Source organism: Chlorocebus sabaeus, chromosome 1 (genome assembly GCF_047675955.1).
Source record: "Chlorocebus sabaeus isolate Y175 chromosome 1, mChlSab1.0.hap1, whole genome shotgun sequence".
Classification (NCBI taxonomy): Eukaryota; Metazoa; Chordata; class Mammalia; order Primates; family Cercopithecidae; genus Chlorocebus; species Chlorocebus sabaeus.
In genome coordinates, this window is record NC_132904.1 from 47,580,370 (window position 1) to 47,595,894 (window position 15,525).

Below are 15,525 nucleotides of genomic sequence, written 5' to 3' on the forward strand. Positions count from 1 at the left end.
CTGCAGCGCCCACGCGGGTCAGAGAATGGCTGTCAGGCCCATTCTCGCCCACAGGCCTCGCTCGGCTCTGACACCCCGGTCCTCCGTCTTGGCGGGAATCTTACCGGCATTTGTAACCGCACCAACCCCCGTTATGCTGGGCCCTCGGTCACTGTGGTTTAACTGTTATTTACCCACATTTTCTCTCGTCGATTCGCAGACAGCTCTTTCCTCTGCATCCTCCCCCAGAGAACAGACATCTGCTCCAAACCCCTCATTTTAAAGTGGGGAAACTGAGGCTCAAAGATGCACATGGGTAGCTTGAGGTTTCCAGAAGCTTTTGGAGCCACAGGCTGTTTACGAAGTTTCATTCTGCCAATTAGTTTTTTTCACCTGAAAAATTGGTATCATATACCTTAGGGTTATTCACGAAGATTGAATGAGATAACATTGCCAGGAAAACAGTACAGGCCAGGCGTGGTGACTCACCCTGTAATCCCAGCACTTTGGGAGGCCAAGGCAGGAGGATGGCTTGAGCTCAAAAATTTGAGACTAATCTGGACAACAGTGAGATCCCATCTCTACAATAGTATTTTTTTCTTTTTTGTCTTTACCACAATGATGTTTCAGTCTGAAGAAAATATTTAAAAATTTGCCAGGCGCTGTGTCACACATCTGTACTACTCAGGAGGTGGAGGCGGGAGGATCACTTGAGCTCAGAAGGCCAAAGGTGCAGTGAACCATGATCATTGTGCCACAGAGTGAGACCCTGTCTCAAACAAACAAACAAAGAAAAAACACACACATAGAGTACAGAATCTGCCACATAGTATGTTAGCAATGAAAGCTTCTGTTATCTGGAAGTATTACCAAGCAGATTGCCTCTGTTGCACAACTGGACTCTGTGTGCCCCTAACTGTATGATTTGCGAGTTATTTAAGTGCTCTGTGCCTCCATGTCCTTGTCTGTAAAATGAGGATAATAATAGTACCCTCCTACTTACAGCATAGCAAATTAATTTAAAAAGTGACTAGCACATTGTAAATTTTCAATAAATGTTAATTAACTATTCTTAGATTAGTGGCTGAGCTGGGACTATAACTTAGGTCTCTGGATTTCAACCCAATCATATTTATTTATTTATTTAGAGACAGGGTCTCCCTCTGTTGCCCAGGCTGGAGTGGAGTGGCGCAATCTCAGCTCACTGCAGCCTCAACCTCGCAGGCTCAAGCAATCCTCCCACCTCAGCCTCCCAAATAGCTGGGACTACAAGCGCACACCACCACGCCTAGCTAATTTTTTGGCATTTTTTGTAGAGATGGATTTTTGCCATGTTTTCCAGGCTGGTCTCAAAGTCCTGGACTCAAGTGATCTGCCCGCCTCAGCCTCCCAAAGATTAGAGGCGTGAACCACCACACTTGGCCTCAATTATCTTTACTAACACTTCTCATCCACATACATAGATCAGTACCTCAAGGTTAAGCTCCTTTTTGAGGTTCAGGAGAAGAGGACCCTTGTCCATTTTATTTATCCTTTTTGAAGTTCAGGAGAAGACTACACTTGTCCATTTTATTTAAATCAAGATCTTAATCTATCTGCCTTATCATCATGAAAGTCCAAGAATGTTGTGGCACTACCTCAGCTGAAGGGTTAAGCGCAAAGGCAAATGTAAGGAAATAGTCATATTTGGCTCTAATGGATAAATTGAAGAGTAAAGGCACTAGAGAAGAAAGGATATTCAGGAGGATATTCAGGTTAGCGATATAGGAAAACTAAATTTCAATTTGAAAAACATGGGAAATTTTATTATCTAGGTATTGGTTATATATAATTAGTAACCATTGGTAGTGTCAGATCAGAAGACCATACCATATCCTAACACTACAAAACACTAGAACTAGACTGTAAACACACTGAAGGCAGGAACTATCTTGTGCATGTTTATTAGCTATTATCTAGTACAGATGAACACACAGTGCCTGAATTAGACGTTAAAACTTAGGATAGGCCAGGCAGGTAGGTGGCTCACACCTGTAATCCCAACACTTTGGGAGGCTGAGGTGGGCAGATCACTTGAGGTCAGGAGTTTGAGACCAGCCTGGCCAACATGGTGAAACTTTCCTGTCTCTACTAAAAATACTAACATGGTGAAACCCCGTCTCTGCTAAAAATAGCTAAGTGTGGTGGTGAACGCTTTTAATCCCAGCTACTTGTAAGGCTAAGGCAGGAGGATTGCTTGAATCAAGGAGGTGGAGGTTGCAATGAGCCGAGATTGCGCCACTACACTCCAGCCTGGACAACAGAGCAAGACCCTGTCTCAAAAAAAAGACCTGTGTTGGGCCCAGTGGCATATACCTGTAGTCTCAGATACTCAGGAGGCTGAGGCAGGAGAATAGCTGGAGACCAGTTCTGGGCTGTAATGTGCTATGACAACTGGGTGTCTGCACTGTTTGACATTAATGGGGTGAACTTGGCTGGGCACGGTGACTCACATGTGTAATCCCAGCACTTTGTGAGGCTGAAGCCGGCAGATCATCTGAGGTCAGGAGTTCAAGACCTGACCAACGTGGCGAAACTCCATCTCTACTAAAAATACAAAAATTAGCCAGGCATGGTGGCAGATGCCTGTAATCCTAGACACTTGGGAGGCTGAGGAGTATGGCTTGAACCTGGGAGGCAGAGGTTGCGGTGAGCACTGTTGAGATTGCACTGTTGCACTCCAGCCTGGGTGATAAGAGTGAAACTCTGCCTCAAAACAAATGAAGAAACAAAAAAGTGTGAACTCCTAGGAGCAGGAGACTGATGCAGGGCAGGAAAGCCCCAAAATTGAGGGTTCTTGGCTTCACCCAGGAAAGAATTCAAGGGTGAGCTGGTGGTGTTAAACAGCAACTTTTATTGAAGCAGCAGTACACGGCAGCAGCAGAGGTACTGCTCCTTGCAGAGTAGGGCTACCCTGTAGGCAGTGTGCCCAGAGCAGCAACTCAGAGGCAGTTCTGCATTCCTGTTTATACTGATTTTATTTTATTTTTATTTTTATTTATTTATTATTTATTTTTTATTTATTTATTGAGACAGAGTCTCACGTTGTCACCCAGGCTGGAGTACAGTCTCAGCTCACTACAACCTCCACCTCCCGGGTTCAAGCGATTCTCCTGCTTCAGCTTCCTGAGTAGCTGGGATTACAGGCACCCACCACCACGCCCGGATAATTTTTGTATTTTCAGTAGAGACGGGGTTTCACCATGTTGGTCAGGCTGGTCTCAAACTCCTGACCTCAAGCAATCCACCCACCTCGGCATCCCAAAGTGCTGGGATTCTAGGCATGAGCCACTGCATCTCGCCCTATACCCACTTTTAACTATATGCAACTTAATGGGCAGTTTATGCAGAAATTTCTAGAACGAGGGTGGTATCCTCCAGGTTGTCAGGTCATTGCTACAGAAAGGGGCCATAACTTCAGGGTGTTGCCATGGCAATGGTAAAATGACATGGCACACTGGTGGGCATGTCTTATGGGGAGGTGCTTCTGCTCCAAACCTGTTTCAGCTAGTCCTCAATTTGGTCCGGTGTCCAAGCTCTGCCTCCAGCGTTGAGTTCTGCCTCCTGCCTCAGTACCACCAGGTTTCCTAAGGAGGCGTAAACAGGTCCAGGTTGGAAACAGAGCAGGTCAGAAATTCCTTTGCTGATCAGTAGTGGGATCACGCCTGTGAATAGCCACTGTGTTTCGGCCTGGGCAACATAGCAAGACCCTGTCTTGCCTAAAGCAGTTCATTTGTGTGCACAATTTAGAAAAAGCTGCTTTTAGAACCAGATAAATTGAATGGGAGACCTTCTTTATGTTTGTCCTGGTTTCAGTCAACTAAAACCCTTTTTATCCCCCTTTTCTTTTAGAGATAGGGTCTCACTATGTTGCCCAGTTAGTCTTGGACTCGTGGCATCAAGCAGTCCTCCCACCTCAGCCTCCCAAAATGCTGGGATTACAGGCATGAGTCACTGCACCTGGCCTACGCCTGTCTCTACAAAAAGAACTTTTTAAAAATTAGCTGGGAAAGAATCCACAGACCCTTTGAAAGATGCAGCAGGCTGCAGCCTACTCTGTGAGACAGGTGAAAAACTGTAAGTTCCCAGAGTGTGAGAGGGGGAGAGTCTTCCTCCAAGCACACATTCCTACCAGGGAATCTGAAAATCTAGTCCACAGGAGAAGGCTTCAACCCTACCCAGAGCTGGAATGGATTTAGGGAGTGGCATGAAATAAATAAACGTAGAAACAGTAGTGGGAAGTGCCTTGTAGGCATTCCCAGTCTCCACTTTGAAAGGAGGGAAGCCATTCCTGACTATCTTACAGGGGCCCTCGGGGAAGTCAAACTCAGGGAGGGGTCACAGGGTGAAGGAAGCTCCCAACTGAATTTTATGATATAATCTGGAGTGGGAATGAACTCCCTTGAGCAGAAACCAGGGGGCAAGCGAGAAGTGTGCAGGAGACACAAGCATACATGCTGGGTGCTCAGCCTTACCAGCAGATAGGGAAGGGCATGACCTGAAAGCTGTGGTTTCAGGTCACAGTGTGCACAGACTGCCTGGATCTAAACTCAGTGCTGTTAGCAGGGCACTGAGGGAGCAAGACCAGCCTTGCCAACTGCATGGGAGCTGGGTGAGGCTTGCTGCTGCCTGCTACTCCCCACTCCCTTTGTGAACTCATGTGTGGCAGAGGCAGTTATACTCCCTTCTGGAACAAATGGAAACACATCCCACAACACTGCCAAAAGCAATCTACAGATTCCATACAATTCCCATCAAAATACCATCATCATTCTTCACAGAACTGGAGAAAACAATCCTAAAATTCATATGGAACAAGAAAAGAGCCGCATAGCCAAATCAAAACTAAGCAAAAAGAACAAATCTGGAGCCATCACATTACCCAACTTCAAACTCTACTACAAGACTACAGTTACCATGGTGGCCTTCGCCTGTAATCCTAGCACTTTGGGAGGCCAAGGCGGGTGGATCACCTGAGGTCAGGAGTTTGAGACCAGCCTGGCCAACATGGTGAAACCCTGTCTCTACTAAAAATACAAAAATTAGCCAGGTGTGGTGGCAGGCGCCTGTAATCCCGGCTACTTGAGAGGCTAAGGCAGGAGAATCGTTTGAACCCAGGAGGCAGAGGTTGCAGTGAGCTGAGATTGTGCCATTGCACTCTAGCCTGGGGGACAAGAGTGAGACTTTGTCTCAAAAAAAAAAAAGACTATAGCTACCAAAACAGTATGGTACTGATATAAAAACAGGAACATAGACTAGTGGAATAGAATAGAGAAAAATGGCCAGCCATAATGGCTCACGCCTGTAATCCTAGCAGTTTGGGAGGCTGAGGCTGGTGGATCACTGGAGGCCTGGAGGTCAAGACCAGCCTGGCCAGCATGGTGAAACTCTATCTCTACTAAAAGTACAAAAATTAGCCGGGTGTGGTGGTGGATGCCTGTACTCCCAGCTACTGGGGAGGTTGTGGTGGGAGAACTGCTTGATCCCGAGAGGCAGACATTGCAGTGAGCTGAGATCACACCACTGCACTCCAGCCTGGGTGAAAGAGTGAGAGCCTGCCTCAGAAAAAAAAAAAAAGAAAAAAGAAAAAAAAAGTCAAAAAACAATAGATGTTGGCATGGATGTGGTGAAAAGGGAACACTTTTACACTGCTGTTGGGAATGTAAATTAGTACAACCTCTATGGAAAACAGTATGGAGATTCCTCAAATAACTGAAAGTAGAACTACCATTCAATTCAGCAATCCCACTATTGGGTATCTACCCGAAGGGAAAGAAGTCATCATATGAAAAAGATGCTTGCACATGCATGTTTACAGCAGCACAATTCTCAAGTGCAAAGACATGGAATGAACCTAAGTACCCAGCAACCAACAAGTACGTAAAGAAAATGTGTTATATATACATTATGGAACACTACTGATTCATAAAACAGAACAAAATAATGTATTTTGCACCAACTTGGATGGAGCTGGAGGCCATTATTCCAAGTGAAGTAACTCAGGAATGGAAAACCAATTATCATATGTTCTCACTTATAAGTGGGAGCTAAGCTATGAGGACACAAAGGTAGAATGATGTAATAGACTTTGGGGACTCAGAAGGAAAGGTTGGGAGAAGGGTGAGGAATAAAAGACTACATATTAGGTACAGTGTATACTGCTGGAGGACTGGGTGCACTAAGATCTCAGAAATTATCACGGAAAAACTTATCCATGTAACCAAAACCTACCTGCACCCCAAAAACTATTGAAATAAAACACTTTCAAAGATAAAAAAATGGCCAGGCACAGTAGCTCATGCCTATAATCCCAGCACTTTGGGAGGCCAAGGCGGGCAGATCACCTGAGGTCAGGAATTCAAGACCAGCCTGGCAAACATGGTGAAACCCTGTCTCTACTTCAAATGCAAAAAAATTAGCTGGGCATGGTAGTGCACACCTGTAGCCCCAGCTATTTGGGAGGCTGAGGCAGAATCGCTTGAACCCGGGAGGCTGAGGTTGCAGTGAGCCGAGATCATGCCACTGCACACTCCAGTCTGGGCAACAGAGTAAGACTCTGTCAAGAAAAAAAGAAAAGGAAGGGAAGGGGAGGGGAGGGGAGGGGAGGGGAGGGGAGGGGAGGAAAGGAAAGGAAAGGAAAGGAAAGAAAGAAAAGAAAAAGAAATACCACCTTGCAGAATAAATAAAACCCCAGCATTGAAAGTCTTGCTGCTAGGAACAACGCATGCTTTGGAAGCACCACCCTTTGTGCTTTGTTGGGGGAAACCAGTTATGTGGAAGCACTTGTGGATACTCAAGAGTGTGCATGGGAAGGAATGAGTGTAACATGGGCAGGGCAGGGACCAGTGGACTTTTTGTAAGCTTTCAGCTCAATAAAATGAACCTATGTGGTAAAATAATAACAATAAGTAAAGCTAAAACTTGAAGGTTTAGCACTGACAGAATCTCCTGGTGGGAAAGAGGTCTAAAGAACATGGGTCGGACTCGGTGGCTCACACCTGTAATCCCAGCACTTTGGGAGGCGGAGGCAGGTGGATCAGTTGAGGTCAGGAGTTTGAAAGCAGCCTGACAACATGGTGAAACCCCATTTCTACTAAAAAAAAAAAAAAAAAAAAATTAGTAGGATGTGGTGTTGCATGTCTGTAATCCTAGCTACTCAGGAGGCTAAGGCAGGAGACTCGCTTGAACTCAGGACATGGAAGTTGCAGTGAGCCAAGATCATGCCATTGCACTCCAGCCTGGACAAGAGAGTGAGATTCTGTCTCAAAAAAAAAAAAAAAAAAAAAGGCAGCAACAACAACAACAAAACCATAGTCACTACCTTGTATATTCCAACTGTTCTATAATACTAATTAAGACAAAAAAAAAAAAAAAAAAAGAACATAGTCACTACCTTGGACAAGGGAAAATATATAAGCTTTAGCATCAGAATTGAACCCCAACCCTGGCTCTACTGCTTATTACATGTGCCTGGTTTTGAGTTAGTTCCCTAACTCTAGGCTAGGTGCATTTTCTAGCAGAGTAGTTGTTCAAGTCTGGAAAGAGTGAATCTAGGAGGTATAGTGGTTAAGAGCATGAACAATGAAACCTGTCCACCTGGATTAAAAACCCAGCTCCATTCATATTAGCTAATGGCCTCCAGCAAGTCATTTAACCCCTCTCTTTAAAGCACAGCTTTCCCACTTGTAAAATGCAGGCAACAATAGTTCAACAATAATAAGCCTCATATAGTTGTGGTAAGGATTAAATGAGTTTATATTTGTAAAGCAGAGGGTGCCCGGAGCAAAGTGCTTTATTAATGTCTAACAATATATTGGTCTCCGTTTCCCAACCTATAACCTGGGGATAATAATGCTGAACTAACTGTAAGGATTCCAGTGATAGTGTAAAGTGCTAGAAAGGTGGCCAGATGCGATGGCTTATGCCTGTAATTCCAGCACTTTGGGAGGCCGAGGCAGGCAGATCACCTGAGGTCAAGAGTTGGAGACCAGCCTGGCCAACATGGTGAAACCCGGTCTCTACTAAAAACACAAAAGTTAGCCAGGCGTGGTGGTGAGCACCTGTAGTCCCAGCTATTCAGGAGGCTGAGACAGGAGAATTGCTTGAACACGGGAGGCAGAGGTTTCAGTGAGCTGAGATCACCCCACAACACTCCAGCCTGGGCCACAGGAGCGAGACTCCATCTCAAAAAACAGAACAAAACAAAGAAACACCAAAAATAAAAAAATAAAAAACCCGAAATAAATAAATAAATGAATAAATAAATAAAAATAAAGTCCTAGTGAGGAGATGTCCAGTAGCTTTTATTTCTGTTCCCCACCTCGCCCCTACTTCTGCCCTGTTACCTTGGAAATCCTGTCTGATTACTGCTACCTCTGCCTTCAAGTTGTCTCTTGCTCAGCTTGGTGTAAGTAATTGATTCCTTGATTTCCTTGATTTCAAGAGATTTCTTGATTTCCTTTGGTTCAGCTGAGAAACTCAAAATGTGTTTGCTGGAGGCCAGAAGAAAATAAAAGTGAAACAACCCCAGAGAACCAGCTGACGCCAACCGACCCGTATTACATCTCTTGCTACTCTAGGGTGAAAACAATGGTTTTGAGGAGATTCTGGTTTTCTAAGACTTCAGTTCCCTTCTTACTTCCTCTTTTAGGACCCTGCAGAACATCAACTGGCCAATTAGTTACAAAATCAAATTCTTCATTGTGTTAAGAAAAGGGAAGAGGGGCTGAGTGCGGTGGCTCACGCCTGTAATCCCAGCACTTTAGAAGGCTGAGGCGGGCAGATCAAGACCAGCCTGGCCAACATGGTGAAACTGCGTCTCTACTAAAAATACAAAGATTAGCCAGACATGGTGGCACATGCCTGTAATCCCAGCCACTCGGGAGGCTGAAGCAGGAGAATCACTTGAACCCAGAAGGCAGAGATTGAAGTGAGCCAAAATCGCACCACTGCACTCCAGCTTGGGTGACAGAGTGAGATTCCATCTAAAAAAAAAAAAAAAAAAAAAAGGTAAGAGGGAGGGAGAATACTTACTTCCAAGAGATAGTAAGTAGTCAGAACCTAGAAAACTCAGGGTAAACTTTTCTGGGGAGCTAAGACTTACTGTTGTTGTTGTTGTTGTTGTTTTTATTAAGGTCAAGATCAGGGATGAGCAAAAAACAGCCCTTGGGTCAAATCAACCCATTACTTGCCATTACTTGTTTTTGTTGACAGTCTTATTACAACACAGCAAATTTCAACATCTGTCCGTCTTGTGTATGTGTTATCTATCGTCTCAGGCTGTTTTCATACTACAATGGCAGAGTAAAATAGTTGTGACAGAAACTGTATGGCTCTTGGCCCCTTACAGAAAAAAAAAAAAATTACTAACCTCTGGACTAGATAATTCGATACCCAGGATCATATTTTCAGTATTCTCAGTGCAGAAATTCCTTACCTTCATCAAATCCACTAATGCATGGCTTCTCAATCTTTAATGTGCATTTAAGTCACAGCGGGAACTTATTAAAATGTAAATTCTAGCCAGAGGTCTGGTGTTGAACACCTGTAGTCCCAGCTACTTGGGAGGCTAAGGCAGGATAATCACTTGTTTGAGCCCAGAAGTTCAAGCTTACAGTGAGCTATGATCACACCAGGGCACTCCAGCCTGAGTGACACAGACTGAGACACTGTCTCTAAAAAACAAAACAAAATGTTTTAAAATATAACCGGACATGGTGGCTCAGGCCTGTAATCCCAGCGTTGTGGGAGGCTGAGGTAGGTGGATCTCTTAAGACTAGGAGTTTGACACCAGCCTGAGCAATACGGCAAAACCCGTCTCTATTGAAAGTACAAAAAATTAGCCAGGTGTGGTGGCAGACATCTGTAGTCCCAGCTACTTGGGAGGCTAAGGTGGGAGAATCACCTGACCGTGGGAAGGCGAGGCTGCAGTGAGCTGTGATGGCACCACTGCACTCCAGCCTGGGTGACAGGAGTGAGACCTGGTCTCCAAAAAATAAAGTAAATCCAAAGTCTGATTCAGTAGATCTGCAAGGAAGCCTGAAATTCTGTTTTCTGACAACCTCTGAGGGGTACCAATAAGGCTGTTTCCTGGATCCACTTGATCCCATCAATTATCTCATCATTCCTGCCCCCCGCCCCCCGCCCATTACCCAGCTTAGTTACTCTGGTTAATCAGTAAAATCACTCCCATACAAATATCAACTTCCTTGCCTTTCTTTCCCTCTGCTGCTCTCACCTGACAGAAACCCAACCTTGGATGAACCCAACATATACCTTCTTCTTGTTTGTGCCATGCAGCTCTACATTGCAGGAGAAAAAATCACTGGACCTATGTCTCCAAATTCACGGTCATCAATCTCAGATAGATCCTAAGTACTGCCCAGCAACTTTCCACTTTCTCTCTCCCACACCCATAATGACCATTCCATACCTTTCCTTACTCCTCAAACCTCCCATTCTTCCTTCATACTCATTTCAGAGGTGATCCTGAGTCAGCTTTGTTGAGAACCTCTTTGTATCAGTTAAGGAACTCCTGTTTTAAAGCAGGATTTCTCAACACTAATGACATTTGAGGCCGAGTAAGTCTTTGTTGTGGGGAGTTGTTCTGTGCGTTACAGGATGTTAGCAGAATCCTTGGTCTCTATTCACTAGATGCCACTAACATCCACTGCCAGTTGTCAACCAAAAATATCTCCAGACATTGCCAGAGATCCATTGAAGAGTACAATCTCCCCTGGCTGAGAACCACTGGTTTAAATAAACACAAACCAACTCCAGCTGGAGATTTATTGAGAGGCTAATGGAGTAAGTCATAAATAGACCTTGAGTAGGATATAAATCCTAGGGGCTGGAGATCTTCAGCCTTCTTTCTGGAAGTTGTCATTAGGTTAGTTCCTTCTGTCTTTGGATATTCCTGATTAAGTTCCAAAATCTCAGTAGGAAGAATCTAAGTCCTGTTTGGGTCAGGTATTCACTCCTATAGCCTGGAGAATAGAGTCTGTGACTAGAATAAACCTAGGAAGAGGTATTCAACAGGAAAAAAGTAATAGCCACCATACTTCCTTTGTATTATGTATCTATATTCTGTTAAAGTGACATAAAACTGGCTACAAAGACTTCAATAAATTCGAGTTTATTTTTCTATGATAAAGAAATACATCTGTCAGAGGCAGTTTTTGCCCTGTGTTCAGCTGCTAAGTAATATCATCATAGCCTCTCTGCATTCCTCAGCTCTGACTTTTCATCTTCAAGCTTATTGCCTGAGGTTGAAAGACAGCTAGCATACTTCCTGACATCATGAGTCATGACCACATTCAGAAATAGGAAACAGGCTGGGCATGGTGACTTACATCTGTAATTCCCGTGCTTTGAGAGGCCAAAGTGGGAAAACCACTTGAGGCCAAGCGTTCGAAACCAGCCTGAGCAACATAGCAAGACCCCATCTCTACAAAAAGAAAAAGAAAAAGAAAAAGAAAAAAATTAGCTGGGCATAACAGCACTTTGAGACCCCATCTCTACCAAAAAAATAAATTAAATGCAGAAATGAGCCGGGTGTGGTGGTGTGCACTTGTAGTCCTAGTAAGGAAACTGAGGTGGGAAGATCGCTTGAGCCCAGGGGCTCAAGGTTACAGTGAGCTATGATTGACCACTGCCCTCTGGACTGGGTGAGAAAGTGAGACCCCATCTGTATAAGAAAAAAAAAAAGTGAGGCGGGGGCAGGCACAGTGTCTCACACCTGTAATCCCAGCACGTTGGGAGGCCAAGGTGGGCAGATCACCTGAGGTCAGGAGTTCAAGACCAGCCTGGCCAATATGGTGAAACCTGTCTCTACTAAAAATATAAAATAAGCTGGGCATGGTGGTGGGCGCCTGTGATCCCAGCTACTCAGAAGGCTGAGGCAGGAGAATCACTTGACTCTGTCTCAAAACAAAGAAAAAAAGAAAAGAAAGAAAGAAAGGAAAAGAAATTGAAACACTTGGGATAGGAGATGGGGGGATGCAAGGAGGGAACAAAAGAACCTTTTATGCAAGAAGTTCCTTCTCCTTTTGTTAGTAAAGGAAAAACTGTCACAGAGCCACCCCCACACACCACCCCACTCCCACCCACCAGCTCCAGCAAACAAGCCTTAAAGTTCCATTGACTAGAAATAGGTTATATGACCATTCTCCTGGTACAAGGTATGATAGGAAAGTTAGTGTCTGGCAAAGAAAGAGGAATGCAGTCATCATGACTGGCTTACACCAATTACAACGAATCCCCTAAGTATGGACACACTGCTACCCCCACACCAAATTTTGGGTTCTATTAACAAGGAAAAAGAGGGTCTGGCTGTTAGGCAATCGTGCAGTTTTTGCCACATCTTCCCGATATAAAATCCCCAAACACTCATGATTCTGTACCCATGTCCTCTTTCCTTCCTTCTGTAACAACAAAAGGCAGTCCCTTTACCTATACTCTGAATTCCATTCCCCTCACCTCTCAAGGACTTCACTCCTTTATTTGGCTATTGCCTTTCCTTCCTATATGATGAATCTTCCCCTGGTTACAGAATCACATTCCAGGCATACAAACATGCTATAGGAATGTCTTCCATCTTTTAAAAATCCCCTTCCCTATGGATAAAGAAATGTGATAATGCAAGCAGAGTAAAATTTTAAGTAGAAAATTTAGCAATTTTACTGCAAAATTCTTTCAACTTTTCTATATGTAATTACATACTTTTTATAATGTAATGTTGGAAATAAAAGCTGTTCCTTGACCCCAAATCCCCCTCCAAATTTCCCTGCTTATTGTTCAAATTCATTGAAAAAGTTCCTTCCCCTAGTTGCTCACCTCTCTTTTCCTCTTATTTATACTAGTCTGGCTTCCCTTTTCTCCAACAGTATACTGAAGTTGCTCTTTTTTTTTGAGATGGTGTCTCACTCTGTCACCCAAGCTGGAGTGCATTGGCACAGTCTCGGCTCACTGCAACCTTCGCCTCCTGGGTTCAAGCAGTTCTCCACCTCAGCCTCACAAGTAGCTGGGATTACAGCCACTCGCCACCACCCCTGGCTAATTTTTGTATTTTTAGTAGAGACGGTGTTTCACCATCTTGGCCAGGCTGGTCTTGAACTCCTGAGCTTGTGATACATCCACCCCAGCCTCCCAAACTGCTGGGATTACAGGCGTGAGCCACTGCGCCCGGCCTATTATTTTTATTTATTAAATTTTTTGTTTGTTTTGTTTGAGACACAGTCTTGCTCTGTCGCCCAGGTTGGAATGCAGTGGCACAATCTCGGCTCACTGCAACCTCTACCTCCCAGGTTCAAGTAATTCTAGTGCCTCAGTCTCCCAAGTAGCTGGAATTACAGACATGAGCCACTGTTCCTGGCCAAATTTTTTTTTTATTTCCTCAAGACAGAGTCTTGTTCTGTCATCTGGGCTGCAGTGCAGTGGCTGGCTGCAACCTCTACCTCCTGGGTTCAAGCCATTCTCCTGCCTCACCCTCCCAAGTAGCTGGGATTACAGGTGCCTGCCACATGTCCGGCTAATGAGATTGCTTTTATTAAGGTCACCTTTGAGTGGACACTTTTCTGTCCTCATCTTACTCAACTGCCCAGCAGCACTGTTTGCTGCTGACTCCTCTCTCAAAACACTTTCCTCTCTTAGCATCTGACACCACTCTCTTCTAGTTTTCTTTCTACCTTTCTAGATAATCCTTTTCAGGCTCATTTGCCATCTTCTTCTTCCTTACCCAACTTCTAAAAGATAGAATGTCCCAGGGTTGGTTCTGCGACCTCTTATCTGTCCACAGCAAATTTTTTCACAGGAGCACTATTGGTATTTTATGTGAGACATTTCTTCATTGAGCAGGATTTCTCGTGCATTGCACAATGTTTTATATTCCTAGATTCTACCCACTAAGTGCCAGTAGTATCTCCTTTGTCCCTGCAGTCAATGTGACAACCCAAATTGCTTCCAAACAATCTCTAGAAAAGTAACACTTCTCCAAGTGAAGAACAATCTCCTCTTTCATTCGGTGGTGCGAGCCAGTCCATAAACCATACACCTACCATGTACAGTATATGTAAATTCTCAAATATCTCCGGCCCAAACTTCTCTTAGGAAATTTAGACTATCTTTAACTATCTACATTTTTATTTGGATGGCCTGTTGTGGAAGGTCAATAAATATTTGATGAATTAATGATCTAATTAACTATCTTAGTCCCTCTTTTTTTGTGTGTGACAGAGTGAGACTTTGTCACAAAAAAAAAAAAGCTGGAGTACAGCGGCATGATCTTGGCTCACTGCTACCTCTGCCTCCCGGGTTCAAGCGATTCTCCTGCCTCAGCCTCCCGAGTAGCTGGGATTACAGGTATCCACCACCAGGCCCAGCTAATTTTTGTATTTTTAGTAGAGACAGCGTTTCACCATATTGGTCAGGCTGGTCTTGAACTCTTGACCTCAAGTGATCTACCCATCTTGGTCTCCCAAAGTGCTGGGATTACAGGTGTGCGCCACTGTGCCCAGCCTGTCCCTCTTTTGTCTAACACTAAATTGCTGATCTTCTCATGCCCGTTGTCCACTGTGGGAGACCAGGAGATGTGCTGCTCAGACCCCCTTTCAAGAAAGGACCTGCTGCCCAGCTGTAGGAGTGTGGTTAGCTGAGAGTTTCTAGCTGTTACTGGCTTTAAGGTCTACCTCAGCTCTACAGCCAAAGTCACACTCTTCTTAGCATGTAGTTAAGTCATACCCTTCTTGGGCAGGTTTCCAGCCAATGAGTGGGCAAGGTGGTAGTTCATGGGTCTAGTCTAACACAGAACCCCTCCAACCGGAAATTTTTGCTCAGGAACCCCTCCATTGAGCTGGCAGAGACTTTGTCAGGTTTACATGATTATCTGCAAACTCTCCCTGCACAATTCTGCTTCTGTCCCTTTTCCTACACAGGTATTACTCCCCTGATAAGCCTTTGGCACACCTAACTCTGTCCTAGGATATGCTTCCCAAACAATCTGCTCTGCACTCTCTCTATCCTTCTCATTTTAATAATTTGTATGCATTCAGCTGATCAAGCTAACCCCCTACGAGTCATCTCTGATTCTTTGTTTTCCTTCATACCACATATTTACTTCATCAGCATCAAAAGGTTCTATTGATTCTACCTCTAAGGTACATAATTAATCTCTCTCTCTCTCTCTCTCTCCCTCCCCCCCCTCCTCCTTCTCCCTCTCTCTAATAACCCAGTCTCAGTTATCATCATATCTCAGTGGAATACTGTGAATAGCCTCCAAATTACTGTCTTACTGTCAATTTGGCATCCATTCTTCACGCAGCAGTTGGAGCAATGCTTTAAAACATAGCACTACTCGCCACGCACGGTGGCTCACGCCTGTAATCCCAGCACTTTGGGAGGCCCAGGCGGGTGGATCATGACATTGGGAGTTTGAGACCAGCCTGGCCAACATGGTGAAACCCTGTCTCTACTAAAAATACAAAAATTAGCCGGGCGTGGTGACACACGCTT

General features: G+C 44.5%; 2 long non-coding RNA genes across 2 annotated transcripts in view; both read right to left on the bottom strand.

Moving 5' to 3' along the window:
• Positions 1-464: 464 nt before the first annotated feature.
• LOC140712185 (uncharacterized) lies at positions 465-8,845 on the bottom strand. Its single transcript, XR_012093671.1, has 3 exons — positions 8,364-8,845; positions 3,517-3,605; positions 465-748 (listed from the first exon to the last, which is right to left on the bottom strand). It is a non-coding gene; the product is annotated as an uncharacterized lncRNA (long non-coding RNA).
• Positions 8,846-8,868: 23 nt separating this feature from the next.
• The window catches only part of LOC140712186 (uncharacterized), a 59,826-nt gene continuing 53,169 nt past the window's right edge, over positions 8,869-15,525 (bottom strand). Inside the window, exons 2-3 of the long non-coding RNA XR_012093672.1 lie at positions 11,370-11,464; positions 8,869-9,002 (exon numbers count right to left, since the gene is read on the bottom strand). This is a non-coding gene — a long non-coding RNA (uncharacterized lncRNA). The remainder of the gene's footprint in view (positions 9,003-11,369; positions 11,465-15,525) is intronic.